This window comes from Mobula birostris, chromosome 5 (genome assembly GCF_030028105.1).
Source record: "Mobula birostris isolate sMobBir1 chromosome 5, sMobBir1.hap1, whole genome shotgun sequence".
Lineage (NCBI taxonomy): Eukaryota > Metazoa > Chordata > Chondrichthyes > Myliobatiformes > Myliobatidae > Mobula > Mobula birostris.
In genome coordinates, this window is record NC_092374.1 from 171112495 (window position 1) to 171129308 (window position 16814).

Sequence of the window (16814 nt, forward strand, 5' to 3'; positions counted from 1 at the left end):
AGGCTGAAGAATTGGTGCTGGGGGCAGGGTTTCAAATTTCTGGATCATTGGGATCTCTTCTGGGGAAGGTGAAATATGACCTGTATGAAAAGGACGGGTTACAACTGAACCCAAGGGAGACCAATATCCTTGCAGACAGGTTTGCTAGAGCTGTTGGGGAGTGTTTAAACTAAGTCAGCAGTGGGGATGGTAACTGGAGTGATAGACCTGAGGATGGGGCAGTTTATATACAGGTAAATATAGGACCATAGAACCATAGAACCATAGAACACTACAGCACAGAAAACAGGCCATTCGGCCCTTCTAGTCTGTGCTGAAACATTATTCCGCTAGTCTCATTGACCTGCATCCAGTCCATAACCCACCAGACCTCTCCCATCCATGTACCTCTCCAATTTATTCTTAAAACTTAAGGGTGAGCCCGCATTTACCACATCAGATGGCAGCTCGTTCCACACTCCCACCACTCTCTGAGTGAAGTTCCCCCTAAACCTTTCCCCTTTCACCCTAAAGCCACATCCTCTTGTATTTCTCTCTCGAGCCTATTCACATTTACTCTGTCTATACCCCTCATAATTTTGTAAACCTCTATCAAATCTCCCCTCATTCTTCTACACTCCAAGGAATAAAGTCCTAACCTGTTCAATCTTTCCCTGTAACTCAACTCCTGAAGACCTGGCAACATCCTAGTAAATCTTCTCTGCACTCTTTCAATCTTACTGATATCCTTCCTATAGTTAAGTGGCCAGAACTGTACACAATACTCCAAATTTGGCCTCACCAATGTCTTATACAATCTCCCCATAACATCCCAACTCCTATACTCAATACTTTGATTTATGAATGCCAGGATGCCAAAAGCCTTCTTTACAACCCTGTCTACCTGTGATGCCACTTTCAGGGAATTATGTATCTGAACTCCCAGATCTCCTTGTTCCTCCACACTCCTCAGTGCCCTACCATTTACTGTGTATGTCCTACCTTGATTTGTCCTTCCAAAATGCAACACCTCACACTTGTCTGCATTAAATTCCACCTGCCATTTTCTGGCCCATTTTTCCAGTTGGTCCAGATCCCTCTGCAAGCTTTGAAAGCCTTCCTCGCTGTCCACAGCGCCTCCAATCTTAGTGTCATCAGCAAACTTGCTGATCCAATTTACCACATTATTACCTAGATCATTGACATAGACAACAAACAACAATGGTCCCAGCACAGATCCTTGAGGCACACCACTAGTCACAGGCCTCCAGTCTGAGAAGCAATCATCCACTACCACTCTCTGTCTTCTCCCACACAGCCAATTTCAAATCCAGTATACAACCTCTCCATGGATACCTAGTGTCTGAACCTTCTGAACTAACCTCCCATGTGGGACCTTGTCAAAGGCTTTACTAAAGTCCATGTAGATAACATCCACAGCCTTTCCTTTGTCTACTTTCTTGGTAACCTCCTCAAAAAACTCTACAAGATACGTTAAACACGATCTACCACACACAAAGCCATGCTGACTATCCTTAATCAGCCCTTGGCTGTCCAAATACTTGTATATCCGATCTCTCAGAATACGTTCCAATAATTTACCTACTACTGATGTCAGGCTCAGCGGCCTGTAATTAGCTGGTTTACTTTTGGAGCCTTTTTTAAACAACGGAACAACATGAGCTACCCTCCAATCCCTCTGGCACCATACCCGTGGCTAAGGACATTTTAAATATTTCTGCCAGGGCCCCTGCAATTTCTACACTAGTCTCTCTCAAGGTCCGAGGAAATATCATGTCAGGCCAGGGGGAATTATCTACCTTTATTTGCTGTAAGGCAGCAAGCACCTCCTCCTCTTTAATCTCTATATGTTCCATGACACTGCGAGCGGGAGACATAACAACAACCTGCTGGTTTATGATCTTAAATGTCCGTTTTGTCACTTTTTTCGAGCTCTGTGTCCAAAGATTGCAAAGACCTTGGGTCTTCAGGCCCACAGCAAAAGATTTTCTGGCCTCCCTGATGCCACACGAGTCTCTGGCCGTGACACCGACCCTCGATCTGCCCGTCTCCAGAGCCCCGAGATCTTAGGCTTTTGGACATGCTCGGGATTCTCAGGCCAAACCTTTGGCAAGTCGAATATCGGCCAGTCATGGAACCACGGGAATGGGTCCCATTCCCGCAAAGACCCGAAGCCTGCGTGTAACTCCAGATCAGGGTCTTCAAAAGAACCTTGAAAGGAAAAAATAAATATACTAAAGGTAGAAATAGAGCTGTTTCGGAAGAGGCAAGCAAAGGAGTTGCCGTTGGGTGCCATCATTCCTCCTGAGCTCCAGCCATGGCATCATCCAATGCATTTCTTAATCTGTTTTCAGTTGACTCGGTTGCAAAGGAAGTGACATGCAAATGGTGTATGGATCGCCAGTCAAGTTGTAGTTGTCTCAGCCAGTCACAACCCCACAATGCTGGTGCTTCTGTTTTTACCATGTACAAGGCCAATGAGATTTGTTGGTTGTATATTTCACTGTTACAAATGTCATTCCTCCAGGAGTTATCTTTTCTCCAGTATAATTCTTAGATGGATATCTGCAGGCTTCAGCTCAGTATCTTTGAAATGCCATTCAAACTAATTCTGTGGAATGACTAAAACAGCTGAGCCAGTGCCCATTACTGTTCACTTCTGGTGTAAGCCATATTGCTTGTCTCATGTTAGTTTTCACATTGTAAACCTCAAGGCTATTCAGTCTTGTGTCACTCTCATTATTATCAGATTTTTTTCCATCACCAGCATGCAGGTTAGTGCTCTTTTTGGAACTGCAACTTGACTTTTTAGCTCTTCCTTGTGCAGTCCATTTATTTTTGTCTGCCTATCCTGCTCTCTGTTGCATTTTCTTCAAGTTTCACTATTACTTTCATGATGCCCAGTAGGCGGCGCGGCACAGCAGCAGCAGCAGCCTTTCGGATCTGGTGTTACTTTAATTTTTTAATTTAATTTTAAGGCACGATTTTTGATTAGGGCACATGGATAACAGAGCGACTATCTACCATCGCCAGATACTGCTACAATACAGAGATCGCCCAAAAACAAATCTTCATGAAGATCTGCTGGTTAAATTACGCGACCTCGGCTTGCTGAGGGGATCAGGCCTACAGTCCTCGGAGTCGCCTGAGGCCGGTGGCCGGAGATGGGGTCGTTGTAAGCGGTAGCAAAGCAAGCGGGCAGGAGTCCGTGCCTGGCAAAAAGCAAACCCTAGCCAGCCGGCTCTCCCGTCCACTCTGTTCTCCAATGTCTGCTCCCTGGACAATAAGTTGGACTACATCCGACTCCAACGAAATACTCAGTGGGAGTACAGAGTCTGTTCTATGTATGTCTTCACGGAAACATGGCTCATCGACGGAATCCCGGACGCCGCCATGCAGCTGGATGGGCTCGTCTTGTTTCAAGCAGACAGGGATGCAGCTCTTTCTGGTAAGACTCGCGGTGGGGGCGTGTGTATTTACATCAACACGGAATGGTGCAAGAACTCTGTGCTGGTTTCCAGATACTGCTCATCGCTAGTGGAGTTTGTGACTGTCAGATGCAGACCATTTCATTTACCACAGGAATTCACCACTGTCCTTATAGTCAGTGTGTACATCCCCCCAGCGCTAATGCTAAGGAGGCGCTCTGTGAACTGTATGGGGCTATTAGCGAACTGCAGAACACACACCCTGATGGACTGTTTATTGTCGCTGGAGATTTTAACCACGTGAACCTTAAGTCAGTGCTCCCCAGATTCCATCAGAACATGGACTTTGCAACGAGAGGGCAGAACGCGTTGGACGTTGTTTACATAAACGTTTCTGACACGTACCAGGCGGAGCCCTGCCCCCACCTTGGTTACTCAGACCACATCTCTGTTATACTAATCCCAGCATACAGACCGCTCGTCCGGCGCTCCAGGCCAGTTCAGAAGCAGGTGAAAACCTGGCCAGCAGGAGCCATCTCTGCTCTTCAACACTGCTTTGAGCACACTGACTGGCACACGTTCAGGGAGGCTGCAACCGATGGCGACTCTACCAATTTAGAGGAGTACACGGCATCAGCGACTAGCTACATCAGCAAGTGCATTGATGACATCACTGTGGCCAGACCATCACTACATGCACTAACCAGAAGCCATGGATGACCGCGGAGGCGCGTGCGCTGCTGAGGACCTGTGACTCCTCCTTCAGAGCAGGCGACAAGGCAGCCCTAACAACAGTGAGGGCCAAGCTGTCCCGGGCCATCAGAGAGGCAAAGCGTGCACACGCCTAGCGAATCCACAGCCACTTCCAGGACAGCGGCGATACGCGGCGCTTGTGGAAGGGCATTCAGGACATCACCAACTACAGGACAATATCACCTGACTGTGCAGGTGATGCCTCCCTCCCAGATGGGCTGAATAACTTCTACGCTCGTTTTGAGGCGGAAAATGACATGGCGGCGAGGAAGACCACCCCTCCTCCAAATGACCAGGTGCTGTGTCTTACCGTGGCCGATGTGAGGAGAACCCTATGCAGAGTCAACCCACGGAAGGCTGCTGGACCAGACAATATTCCTGGCAGAGTCCTTAGATAGATAGATAGATAGATAGACGTACTTTATTGATCCCGAGGGAAATTGGATGTGCAGACCAGCTAGCAGATATTCTCACCGACACCTTCAACATCTCCCTGAGCAGCGCCATCATTCCTACGTGCTTCAAGGCCGCCACCATTGTCCCTGTGCCGAAGAAGTCTTCAGTGTCCTGCCTCAATGACTACCGTCCCGTTGCACTCACATCCATCATCATGAAGTGTTTCGAGAGGCTCGTCATGAGGCATATCAAGACCCTTCTGCCCCCCTCACTGGACCCCCTGCAGTTTGCGTACCGTCCCAACCGTTCAGCAGATGACGCCATTGCCACCACCCTCCACCTGGCCCTCACCCACCTGGACAAAAAAGATACATACGTTCGAATGCCGTTCATAGACTTCAGTTCAGCATTCAACACAATCATTGCTCAGAAACTGATTGGAAAGCTGAAACTACTGGGCCTGAACACCTCCCTCTGCAACTGGATCCTAGACTTTCTGACTGGGAGACCTCAGTCAGTCCGGATTGGAAGCAGCATCTCCAACACCATCACACTGAGCACGGGGTCACCCCAGGGCTGTGTGCTCAGTCCACTGCTGTTCACTCTGCTGACCCACGACTGTGCAGCAACACACAGCTCGAACCACATCATCAAGTTTTCCGATGACATGGCCGTGGTGGGTCTCGCAAGAATGATGAGTGTGTGGCGGCTAATGGGCTGGTGCAGAGCCAACAACCGGTCTCTGAATGTGAACAAAACAAAAGAGATGGTTGTTGACTTCAGGAGGACACGGAGCGACCACTCTGCGCTGAACATCGACGACTCATCCTTTGAGATTGTTAAGAGAACCAAATTTCTTGGTGTTCACCTGGTGGAGAATCTCACCTGCTCCCTCAACACCAGCTCCATAGCCAAGAAAGCCCAGCAGTGTCTCTACTTTCTGCGAAGGCTGAGAAAAGTCCATCTCCCACCCCCATCCTCACCACATTCTACAGAGGTTGTATTGAGAGCATCCTGAGCAGCTGCGTCATTGCCTGGTTCAGAAATTGCACCATCTCGGATCGCAAGACCCTGCAGCAGATAGTGAGGTCAGATGAGAAGATCATCGGGGTCTCTCTTCCCACCATTACAGACATTTACACCACACGCTGCATCCACAAAGCAAACAGCATTATGAAGGACTCCACGCACCCCTCATACAAACTCTTCTCCCTCCTGCCATCTGGCAAAAGGCACTGAAGTATTCGGGCTCTCACGACCAGACTATGTAACAGTTTCTTCCCCCAAGCCATCAGACTCCTCAATACCAAGAGCCTGGACTGACACCAACCTACTGCCCTCTACTGTGCCTATTGTCTTGTTTATTATTTATTGTAATGCCTGCACTGTTTTGTGCACATTATGCAGTCCTAGGTAGGTCTGTAGTCTAGTGTAGTTTTTATGCTGTTTTACATAGTTCAGTGTAGTTTTTGTTTTGTTTCATGTAGCACCATGGTCCTGAAGAATGTTGTCTCGTTTTTACTGTGTACTGTACCAGCAGTTATGGTTGAAATAACTCCAGAACGAGAGGTCACAGTTTGAGGATAAAGGGGAAGCCTTTTAGGACCGAGATTAGGAGAAACTCCTTCACACAGAGAGTGGTGAATCTGTGGAATTCTCTGCCACAGGAAACAGTTGAGGCCAGTTCATTGACCATATTTAAGAGGGAGTTAGATATGGCCCTTGTGGCTAAAGGGGGGAAGGCTGGTACAGGGTTCTGAGTTGGATGATCATACTGAATGGCAGTGCAGTCTTGAAGGGCCGAATGGCCTACTCCTGCACCTATTTTCTATGTTTCTATATTTCTAAATGACAATAAAAAGTGACTTGACTTGACTTGATATCAGCAAAACTGATTAGGCTGGTTTGACTGGAACAGTTAAACTTATAAGCAGTTAAACAACGCACAAAAAATTGCTGGTGAACACAGCAGGCCAGGCAGCATCTATAGGAAGAGGTACAGTCGACGTTTCGGGCTGAGACCCTTCGCCAGGACTAACTGAAAGAAGAGCTAGTAAGAGATTTGAAAATGAGAGGGGGAGGAGGAGATCCGAAATGATAGGAGAAGACAGGAGGGGGAGGGATGGAGCCAAGAGCTGGAAAGTTGATTGGCAAAAGGGATACGAGGCTGGAGAAGGGAGAGGATCATGGGATGGGAAGTCTATGGAGAAAGAAAGGAGGAGGGTAGCCCAGCGGATGGAGAGCAGGCAAGGAGTTATAGTGAGAGGGACAGAGGGAGAAAAAAGAGAGGAAAAAAGGTGGGGGGGGGAATAAATAAATAAGGGATGGGGTACGAGGGGGAGGTGGGGCATTAGCGGAAGTTAGAGAAGTCAATGCTCATGCCATCAGGTCGGAGGCTACCCAGACGGAATATAAGGTGTTGTTCCTCCAACCTGAGTGTGGCTTCATCTTGACAGTAGAGGAGGCCGTAGATAGACATATCAGAATGAGAATGGGACATGGAATTAAAACGTGTAACCACTGGGAGATCCTGCTTTCTCTGGCGGACAGAGTGTAGGTGTTCAGCAAAGCGGTCTCCCAGTCTGTGTCGGATCTCACCAATATATAAAAGGCCACATCGGGAGCACCGGACGCAGTATATCACCCCAGCCGACTCACAGGTGAAGTGTCGCCTCACCTGGAAGGACTGTCTGGGGCCCTGAATGGTGGTAAGGGAGGAAGTGTAAGGGCATGTGTAGCACTTGTTCCGCTTACAAAGATAAGTGCCAGGAGGGAGATCAGAGGGGAGGGATGGGGGGGGACGAATGGACAAGGGAGTCGCGTAGGGAGCGATCTCTGCGGAATGCAGAGAGAGGTGGGGAGGGAAAGATGTGCTTAGTGGTGGGATCCCGTTGGAGGTGGTGGAAGTTACGGAGAATTATATGTTGGACCCGGAGGCTGGTGGGGTGGTAGGTGAGGACAAGAGGAACCCTATTCCTAGTCGGGTGGCAGGAGGATGGGGTGAGAGCAGATGTACGTAAAATGGGAGAGATGCGTTTGAGAGCAGAGTTGATGGTGGAGGAAAGGAAGCCCCTTTCTTTAAAAAAGGAAGACATCTCCTTCGTCCTGGAATGAAAAGCCTCATCCTGAGAGCAGATGCGGCGGAGACGGAGGAATTGTGAGAAGGGGATGGTATTTTTGCAAGAGACAGGGTGAGAAGAGGAAGACTCCAGGTAGACATCAGTAGATAAGCTGTCTCCAGAGATAGAGACAGAAAGATCTAGAAAGGAGAGGGAGGTGTCGGAAATGGACCAGGTAAACTTGAGGGCAAGGTGAAAGTTGGAGGCAAAGTTAACAAAGTCAACGAGCTCAGCATGTGTGCAGGAAGCAGCGCCAATGCAGTTGTCGATGTAGCGAAGGAAAAGTGGGGACAGATGCCAGTATAGGCTTGGAACATGGATTGTTCCACAAAGCCAACAAAAAGGCAGGCATAGCTGGAACCCATATGGGTGCCCATGGCTACGCCTTTAGTTTGGAGGAAGTGGGAAGAGCCAAAGGAGAAATTATTAAGAGTAAGGACTAATTCTGCTAGACAGAGTAGAGTGGTGGTAGAGGGGAACTGGTTAGGTCTGGAATCCAAAAAGAAGTGGAGAGCTTTGAGACCTTCCTGATGGGGGATGGAGGTATATAGGGACTGGACATCCATGGTGAAAATAAAGTGGTGGGGGCCAGGGAACTTAAAATCATCGAAAAGTTTAAGAGCTTGAGAAGTGTCACGAACATAGGTGGGAAGGGATTGAACAAGGGGGATAAAACTGTGTCGAGGTATGCAGAAATGAGTTCGGTGGGGCCGGAGCGAGCTGAGACAATGGCTCTACCTGGACAGGCAGGCTTGTGGATCTAGGGTAGGAGGTAGAAACGGGAAGTGCTGGGTGTGGGAACTATAAGGTTGGTAGCAGTGGATGGGAGATCCCCTGAGCGGATAAAGTCGGTGATGGTGTGGGAGACAATGGCCTGGTGCTCCTTAGTGGGCTCCCTCCCCCCTCTGATCCCAGCTCTCATCCGTGCCGGGTCTTTACCATCCCCTCCAACCTTCAACTCTCTGAGGCAGAGCACTTTCTGGGGGTCCAAGACACCGACTTCTACAAAGAAGAGATCCGTATGCCCCACGACCACTGGACTAAATGTGTAAATGTAGGAGGGGACTATGTTGAAAAATAAATGTGCTAGGTTTTCTAAAATTGACTCCTTCTACCTTAGGCCACAAACTTATTAATCACCCCTCGTATTTCAACTGTTCTTTTAAATGTAAGTTTTGCTTCAGTTAGGAGAATTTCTGAATGCTTCCTGTAAGATTCCACAAGCTAAACGATCTGTCAGTGCAACATTAAGCCCATAACTGAACTGACAAATCTCTGACAATCTCTTCAATTCAGCCACATATGCTGAAATGGACTCCCCTTCTTTTTAATTCTGCTTATGAAACCTAAAGTGGTCTGCAATCAACAATGGTTTTGGTTCTAAATGTTCCTGCATTACTTTCATGATATCAGCAAAACTGATTAGGCTGGTTTGGTTGGAGCAGTTAAACTTATAAGCAAACTTTATGTTCTATTAACACTCAGCAAAACTGGTACTCCTTTCTCATTGGCTATTTCACTTGCTTCAAGGTACAGCTCGATTTGCCCATTATACAATATCCAATTATACGTCGTGTAGTCATACATGTCAATCTTTCCAATGTAACCATCCATTTTCGCTCTTTTTAATGATTATTATTGCTCAGTACCCATTGTTTATGAACCCGTGAATTTGTCCATTTGCTGCCTTTTTTCTTAAAGACCTCGGGCGTGTCTGTCCCTTCAAATGAAGCATATGCTGCTTTTTTTTACTCAACCGTTTCTCGCCGCACGTTTCTTTAAACTCGGGCATCCTGTTGCACTTCAACAGGTAGGTAGTCGTCTCGGGTTCATTTTAAAAACACCTTGTCGCCAGTCATGTTTTGTAACTCCAAAACGTTAAACTAATTAAAAGCAAAAACACACAACCAGGAATAACATATCTTGGTTTCATTTTTAGTTTAAGCGAGTTGTGTACGTGTGGCATAGTTATGTCGTGGATATGCATTTCACTTATTTTTTACATATAACCCGTAATGAATAATTTGAATGAATAAGAATGCTTTATCAAACAATATATTTACAATATCACTGAAATAAGTACACAAAATCTAGGACCAGAGGGCACAGTTTCAGAATTGAGGGACATAGAACAGAGAGGAGGAAAATTTCTTCAACCAGAGGGTGGTGAAGGTGTTGAACGTCTGGCTGTGCAGGACAAGTCATTGGGTATATTTAAGGCAGAGGTTGATAGGTTCTTGATTAATCAGGGGATCAAAAGTTATGGGGAGAAGACAGGAGAATGGGGTTGAGAGGGATAATAACTCAGTCATGATGGAATGGAGGATCAGACTCGATGGGCTAAATGGCCCAATTCTGCTCCCATGTCTGATGGTCTTATGATTGCATCAGTACATTGGAGCCAGGGTAGATCCTACGAGATGTTGATGCCCAGGAATTTGAAGCTGCAAACTCTTTCCACTACTGATCCCTCGACAAGGACTGGTGTGTGTTTTCCCCATTCGGCCTTCCCGAAGTTCACAATCGATCCTTTGGTCTTGCTCTTGAGTGCAAGGTTGTTGTTGTGACATTTTACAGAATTATGGAACAGACTGAGGGGCCAAATAGCCTCTTCCTCATTTTCTTTTCATGGCTGACAAGATATTTGAAACTACTGGGATCTGAGAATTTTCCAGAAACATTTTAGTGGTGAGTTTTTTAAAAAATATGCATTGGAGTAATAATTACAGAATCACACCTCCCTGCCCTTTTCCCCCAGCTACACTGTAATACCACATAATCCTCAGTATATTAAAGTCTTCCAGAAAAACTCTGTTTTAATCATGGTTTAAACAACGAGGTGTCAGGTTCACAGTGTGTCTGATTCACAGTGTGGAGGCTGAACCGTGCTCCCAATGTTCCATCCTTTATTTTGTTATTGTAATCTTCAGTGCCAGGGTGGTGCAAGATAATGTGTTATGTAAGAGGGAAGAAATTAAGTAAATTGTTAGAATTTGGTCTGCAGCCCTCTGCAAAGAGAGTGAATGACTTCTGCACAGGAGAATGGATTTTCGATTTTGCTCTGGGAAATACCTGTCGAGGGAACTGATGGGTAAGAGGTTTGACCTTGTTCAGCTGGATTACACACTCACAAGGAGATTGCCCTCAAACTCAACATAAACAATGTAACTGGAACTCAAAAGAGAAGGCAAGGTGGAAACACTGAGATGTCTTAGTGGTGTGTCTGTGGACTAAACCCTCCTGTTCAAGCCCTTTGTCATATTGCAGTCTTGTATATCAATCATGGAACAGTGAGCCACAGAACAACATAGAAGGTAGAACAGTACAGCACAGAAGCAGGCCCTTTGGCCTGTCGTGTACGTGCTGAATGCCATTTCGTACTCTGGTACCCCTCTCGTCCTTTCTCTTCCCCTCACATCTCCTCCCTCTAGTAACCTCCTCCTTCCCTTTCTTCCATGGTCCACCGTCCTCTCTAGGTTCCTTCTTCTTCAGCCCCTTACTTTTTCCACCTACCTCCTGTCCGCTTCTTACATCACCCCTCCCAGCCTGCCCCTCACCTGGTCTCACCTATCAACTCCCTCTCTCTCCACATTCTTATTCTGTCTTCCTGCCTCCTTCCTTTCCAGTCCTGATGAAGGGTCCTGGCCCAAGACATCGAATGCTTATCTCCCTCCATTGATGCTGCCTGGCTTGATGAGTTGCCCCAGCATTTTGTGTGTGCTGCTCAAGTCATCCTTCCTGTAATTGGGCAATGAGAATTGTGCATAATACTCTAAGTGTGGCTTAACCAGAGTTTTACATAATGTAATGTAATAATAGAAAGTAAGAATAGAAGAAAATAGAAGCATGTGTAGGCTACTTGGCCCCTCAACCTTCCCCTCCTCTCAATAAAATCATGACCGATTTACTTCACTCCTCATTCTCTTCCATTCTATTTCTCCATGGACCTCAATTCCCTGATCAAGTGACCATTTATCTTCTTTTTAAATACCTCTAGAGATCTAATATCCATAACCCTTTGGGGCAGAGATTTACTATCCTCAGGGAGAGGTTGTTTTAAATGACTGCCTCTAATCTTGCAACTCTGCCCCTTCATTTGAGACGCTATTGTTAGTGAATACATCTCAATATCTACCCTGCTGTGACACTTCAGTAAATTATATCTTTGAATAAATTCACTCCTCATTCTTCAAAACCCCTAAGTACATAGATCTAGGACACTTTTCTCCTTGCAGGACTTAGCCAAGTGAATCTCTTTTGGACACCCTCCAATGTCTCTATATTGTATGGGAATCAGTATTAGCGAAGTAGGAAACCTTATCTAGAGCTTAACTTTCTGCCCTACCTTGGACCCAAACCCTCAATCTCCCAACCAACAAAAATTTGCTCCATCAGGGGTGGAGAATTCAGAACTTAAGATTTCTTTGTTCTGGACTCCCCTCAGCAAAGGGTAAAGTTTCTCTCTGTCCAGTTGGCTCCTTTAGTCATCTTAAAAACATCATTATCATCTCAATCTTTAGCACATGAAGGGATAGGAGACTGGTAATGGCCTGGATGAAAATTTAGATGGGTGGTTGGGTTAGTAAGTTTGCAGAACAATGTAAAGATAGGAGAAAACTCTTTGGGAGCAGTTTCTCCTAATTTAATCTTTTGAAAAGCATTTGTCTTAAACACCTCAATTCAATTGTCCCAAGTATCAGAATCAGAATCAGGTTTAATATCACTGACATATGTTGTGAAATGTCTTGCTTTGTGGCAGTACAGTGCAATATACTATATACTATAGTATACTATAAATTACAATGAGAAATATATACAACATAAAACATTAAATTAAATAAGTAGGCAAAAAGAGAGCAAAAATAGTATGGTAGTGTTCATAGTTTGGTTCATTGTCCATTCATAAATCTGATGGCAGAAGGGAAGAAGCTGTTCCTGAAATCTTATAGAACATAGAATAGTACAGCACAATACAGGCCCTTCAGCCCACAATGTTGTGCCGACCCTTAAACCCTGCATCCCATATAATCCCCCACCTGAAGTTCCTCCATATACCTGTCTAGTAGTCTCTTAAATGTCACTAGTGTAACTGCCTCCACCACGGACTCATGTCTCCAGGCTCTTGTACCTCCACACTGAAGCATGTTCTAGGTACTAGGGTCCTTAATGATGTTTTTGAGGCACCATCTTTTGAAGATGTCCTTTCATTTTATTTCCTGAAGATGAGGAGTGTTGCAGATGTACTGCACTTGGCAGATTCAGCAAACTCGGGCAATTTGTGCACAAGAAACTGCACAGATCTGCACAAGAGTTGGCAGATGCTGGAATCTGGTGCAAAAGCTAACTGCCCGGGGAGCTCAGTGGGTCGAGCAGCATCTGTGGAGGGAAGGGAACCACTGACATATCCCAACCCTCCACAGATGCTGACGGACTTGAGAAATTGCAGGATTTAAGAGCTTAGTCCTTGATATTTGTCAGTTTGTTGATGACATTGACACAAAGCAATGTGTCCATTGGCCAATTAGTGAAATCCAAAGTTCACTTTCAATAGCTGAGCTGAAAGATCAGGCTTTTAATTTTCTGAATGGTTAACAATGCCGGGTACTCTGAGACACTTACGAGGCCAATACAGATAGGGCTCTTCATCACTGTCTCCTTGACCGATTATAACAACTCAACCAGTTCCAAGTCAGCAGCCGGCACGGCACTTTGCCACATCCAGATGTGGTGGCCCCTTCACATCATGCACATCTGCTGATCAAATCTCTTTATTTCCTTGATTTGACAATGTGATTTGAGCTGAGCTTAGAACACAGAATCATGGCTCTCGGCTTTGTTGACCACCCACACTCAGGGTCGAAGGTTTGTAGGTTCAAGCCACACTCCAGGGACGTGAGTACAATGCACAGGCGGTCACTCCTGATTCAGCACTATGGGTGTGCCGTGTTGTCAGAGGGCTTGCCTTTTAGAGAAGTTGTTCAGCAACTGCTTTGATCGTCCCCCTTCTCGCTGTGATGACACCTCTCAGTTCCTTGTTAGTGAGAGAGAGAGCCTCTGGCATGTCGAAGCGTTGGGTGAATAATAGTTTTTGTTTGACTGCAGATCGTGGGGGCTTTCCTATTGCTCGCTGGTGTGTGGTGGGTGCTGATGCTTCCTGTTGCGATTAAGTGGAGAAGGGGGAGAGGAGAGTCAATGGTTTGCTGCTGCTTATGCATGGGGATGGGGAGTGAACTTTAGAGTTCTAACGTTTTTCTGTCATTCACTCTTTGGGATTCTCTGCTGTTTTCTTGGATGTCTGTGAAGAGTAAGAATTTCAGGTTGTATACTGTATATATTTTCTGATATTAAATTGAACCATTGAGCCATTGAGATCTCCCGCCACTATCTCAGTATAGCCTGTTTGTAGCTGTCAGCAGACTTTGAGCCATAACTTACTCCAGTCTCACTTGTTTTCACCAATCACCTGCCAGCTTTTACTTTTCTCTCTTCCTCTCACCTTCTTATTCTGGTTTCTTTCCCCTTGATCGATGAAGGTCTCACCCCAAAATGTCGACTTTTCATCCTCCTCCATTTTCAGCCTGACCTGCCGAGGTACTTCAGCATTTGTGAGGTTGCTCTGGATTTCCGGCATCCGCAGAATCTCTTGTGCTTATGGCTGTTTGTGGGAGCTTACTGTGCACAGAACCATAGTTTCTGGCATGACAGTGGTGTTTACACTTTAAGAAGTATTTCATTGGTGGCAAGGAGCTTTGGAATGTGTGACAGAAAGCCTTTCTATTCATGTAATTCTTACTGTGTGATTCTTCCATATCGGGCTCCTCCCACCCTCTCCATCTCTCTCTCTTTCCTTCACATATTTATCCACCTATCGTTTAAACTCACCTCGGCCTTTCACCTTAAGAACGTCCTGTGAGGTATGCTCTGCATTTCTCCGTTCCCTGGGAAACAGAACATGGAACATATAACAGTACAACACAGTCCAGGCCCTTCAGCGCACAGTGTTGTTCCAACCTTCTAACCTGTTTTAAGAACATTTTAAACCTTCCCTTCCCTTCCCTTCCACAAAGCCCTCCATTTTTCTTTCACCCATGTGCCTGTCAAAGAGACTCTTAAATATCCCTAATGTAATTCCACACACCTACCACATTCTGTGTAAAAAAAAAACGACCTCTGACATCTCCCTGTACTCTCCTCCAATCGCCGTAAAATTACGTCCTCTTATATTAGCCATCTCACCCTCGGAAAAGGTCATTGGCTGTCACTCTATCCTGGCCTCTTATACACTTCTATCAAGTCACTTCCATCGCTCCAAAACAGGAAAGCCCCAGCCTGCTCAACCTTTCCTCATAAAACATGCTCTCTAATCCAGGCAACCTCCTGGTTAATCTCCTTGCTACCCTCTCTAAAGCTTCCACATTCTTCATATAAGGAGTGGGTCAGAACTGAACACAACTCCAGAAATGCAAGCAAAGGAGGTTTCTGAATTCCCCATCAGGCTGGCTGTGGTTGTGTGCTGGGGGTGAGGGTGGATTGGTGTGAGAGTGGAACAATGTCTTGCAAACTGAAGAGATCTGAGACTCAGGAGGCCAGAGGAATTTTGCATGTCCACATCCGTTCCTCAGCAAAGTTTATGGATGCACCCAACCGGATGTGTCATGGCTTGTTGTAGGAACTGGCGTGGGGCACTGCAGTAGTACTGAGGGGTTGGCATGGTACTATAGCAGTTAGTGTAATGCTTTAGAGCACCTGCAACTTGGGCTGGATCCCACCGCCGTCAGGAAAATGTTTTTACAGTGTCTATAAAAAGAATTCACCCCCAACACCCCCGGATGTTTTCATTTTTTTTTTGTTTCATGATACTGAATCACAATGGATTTAATTTGGCTTTTTTTGACACTGATCAACAGAAAAAAACTCTTTCATGTCAAAGTGAAAACATATCTCTACAACGTGATCCAAATTAATTACAAGCATAAAACACAAAATAATTGATTGCAAAAGTATTCACCCCCCCCCCCCTTTAATACGACACACCAAATCATCACTGGCGCAGCCAATTGGTTTTAGAAATCACATAATTAGTTAAGGTATCCTAGCTATATATAAACCTGTGCACAGTCAAGGTGTCCCGATCGATTGTAGTAAAAACAAACCTGAATCTGAAAGGTCCAACTGCTGGGAGTCAATATCCTGACAAAAGTACAATCCAAGCGACTCTGTGAAAAAGTGATTGAAAAGCGCAAGTTAGGAGTTGAATACAAGAAAATTTCCAAGTCACTAAATATCCCTTGGAGTACAGTTAAGACAATCATCAAGAAAGGGAAAGAATAAGGCACAACTGTAGAACAGGCCATCCTCAAAATCTGAGTGACTGTGCAAGAAGGGGACTAGTGAGGGAGGCCACCAAGAGACCTATGGCAGTTCTGGAGGTGTTACAAGCCTCAGTGGCTGAGATGGGAGAGACTGCGCATACAACTGTTGCCTGTGTGCTTCACCAGTCACAGCTTTATGGGAGAGTGGCAAAGAGAAAGCCACTGTTTGAAAAAACTCAAATGAAATCTCAGCTAGGGTCTGCCAGAAGGCATGTGGGAGACTCGGAAGTCAGCAGGAAGAAGGTTCTATGGTCTGATGAAACCAAAATTGAGCTTTATGGCCATCAGACGAAACGCTATGTTTGGGGTAAGCCAAATGCTGCACATCATCAAAAGCACTCCATCCCTACCATGAAACGTGCTGATGACTGCATCATGCTGTGGGGATGCTTCACTGCAACAGACTCTGGAAGGCTTGTGAAGGTAGAAGGTAAAATGAATGCAGCAAAATACCAAAAAAACGTGGAGGAAATCCTGATGCCATCTACAAAAGAACTGCGATTGGGAGAAGATTTGCTTTCTAGCAAGACAATGACCCCAAACGTAAAGGCAAAGCTCCAGAGGAATGGCTTAAAAACAACAAAGTTAATATCCTGGAGTGGCCAAGTCAGAGTCCAGTCCTCAATCCAATTGAGAATTTGGGGCTGGACTTGAAAAGGGGCTGTTCACTCATGATCCCCGTGCAATCTGACGGAGATTGAGCGGTTTTGTGAAGAACAGGGAAAAATTGCAGAGTCCAGATGTGC

General features: G+C 45.8%; 1 protein-coding gene across 1 annotated transcript in view; it reads left to right on the forward strand.

Moving 5' to 3' along the window:
• itgbl1 (integrin, beta-like 1) overlaps positions 1–16814 on the forward strand; it is a 186685-nt gene that overhangs the window by 132920 nt on the left and 36951 nt on the right. The window lies entirely within an intron of this gene.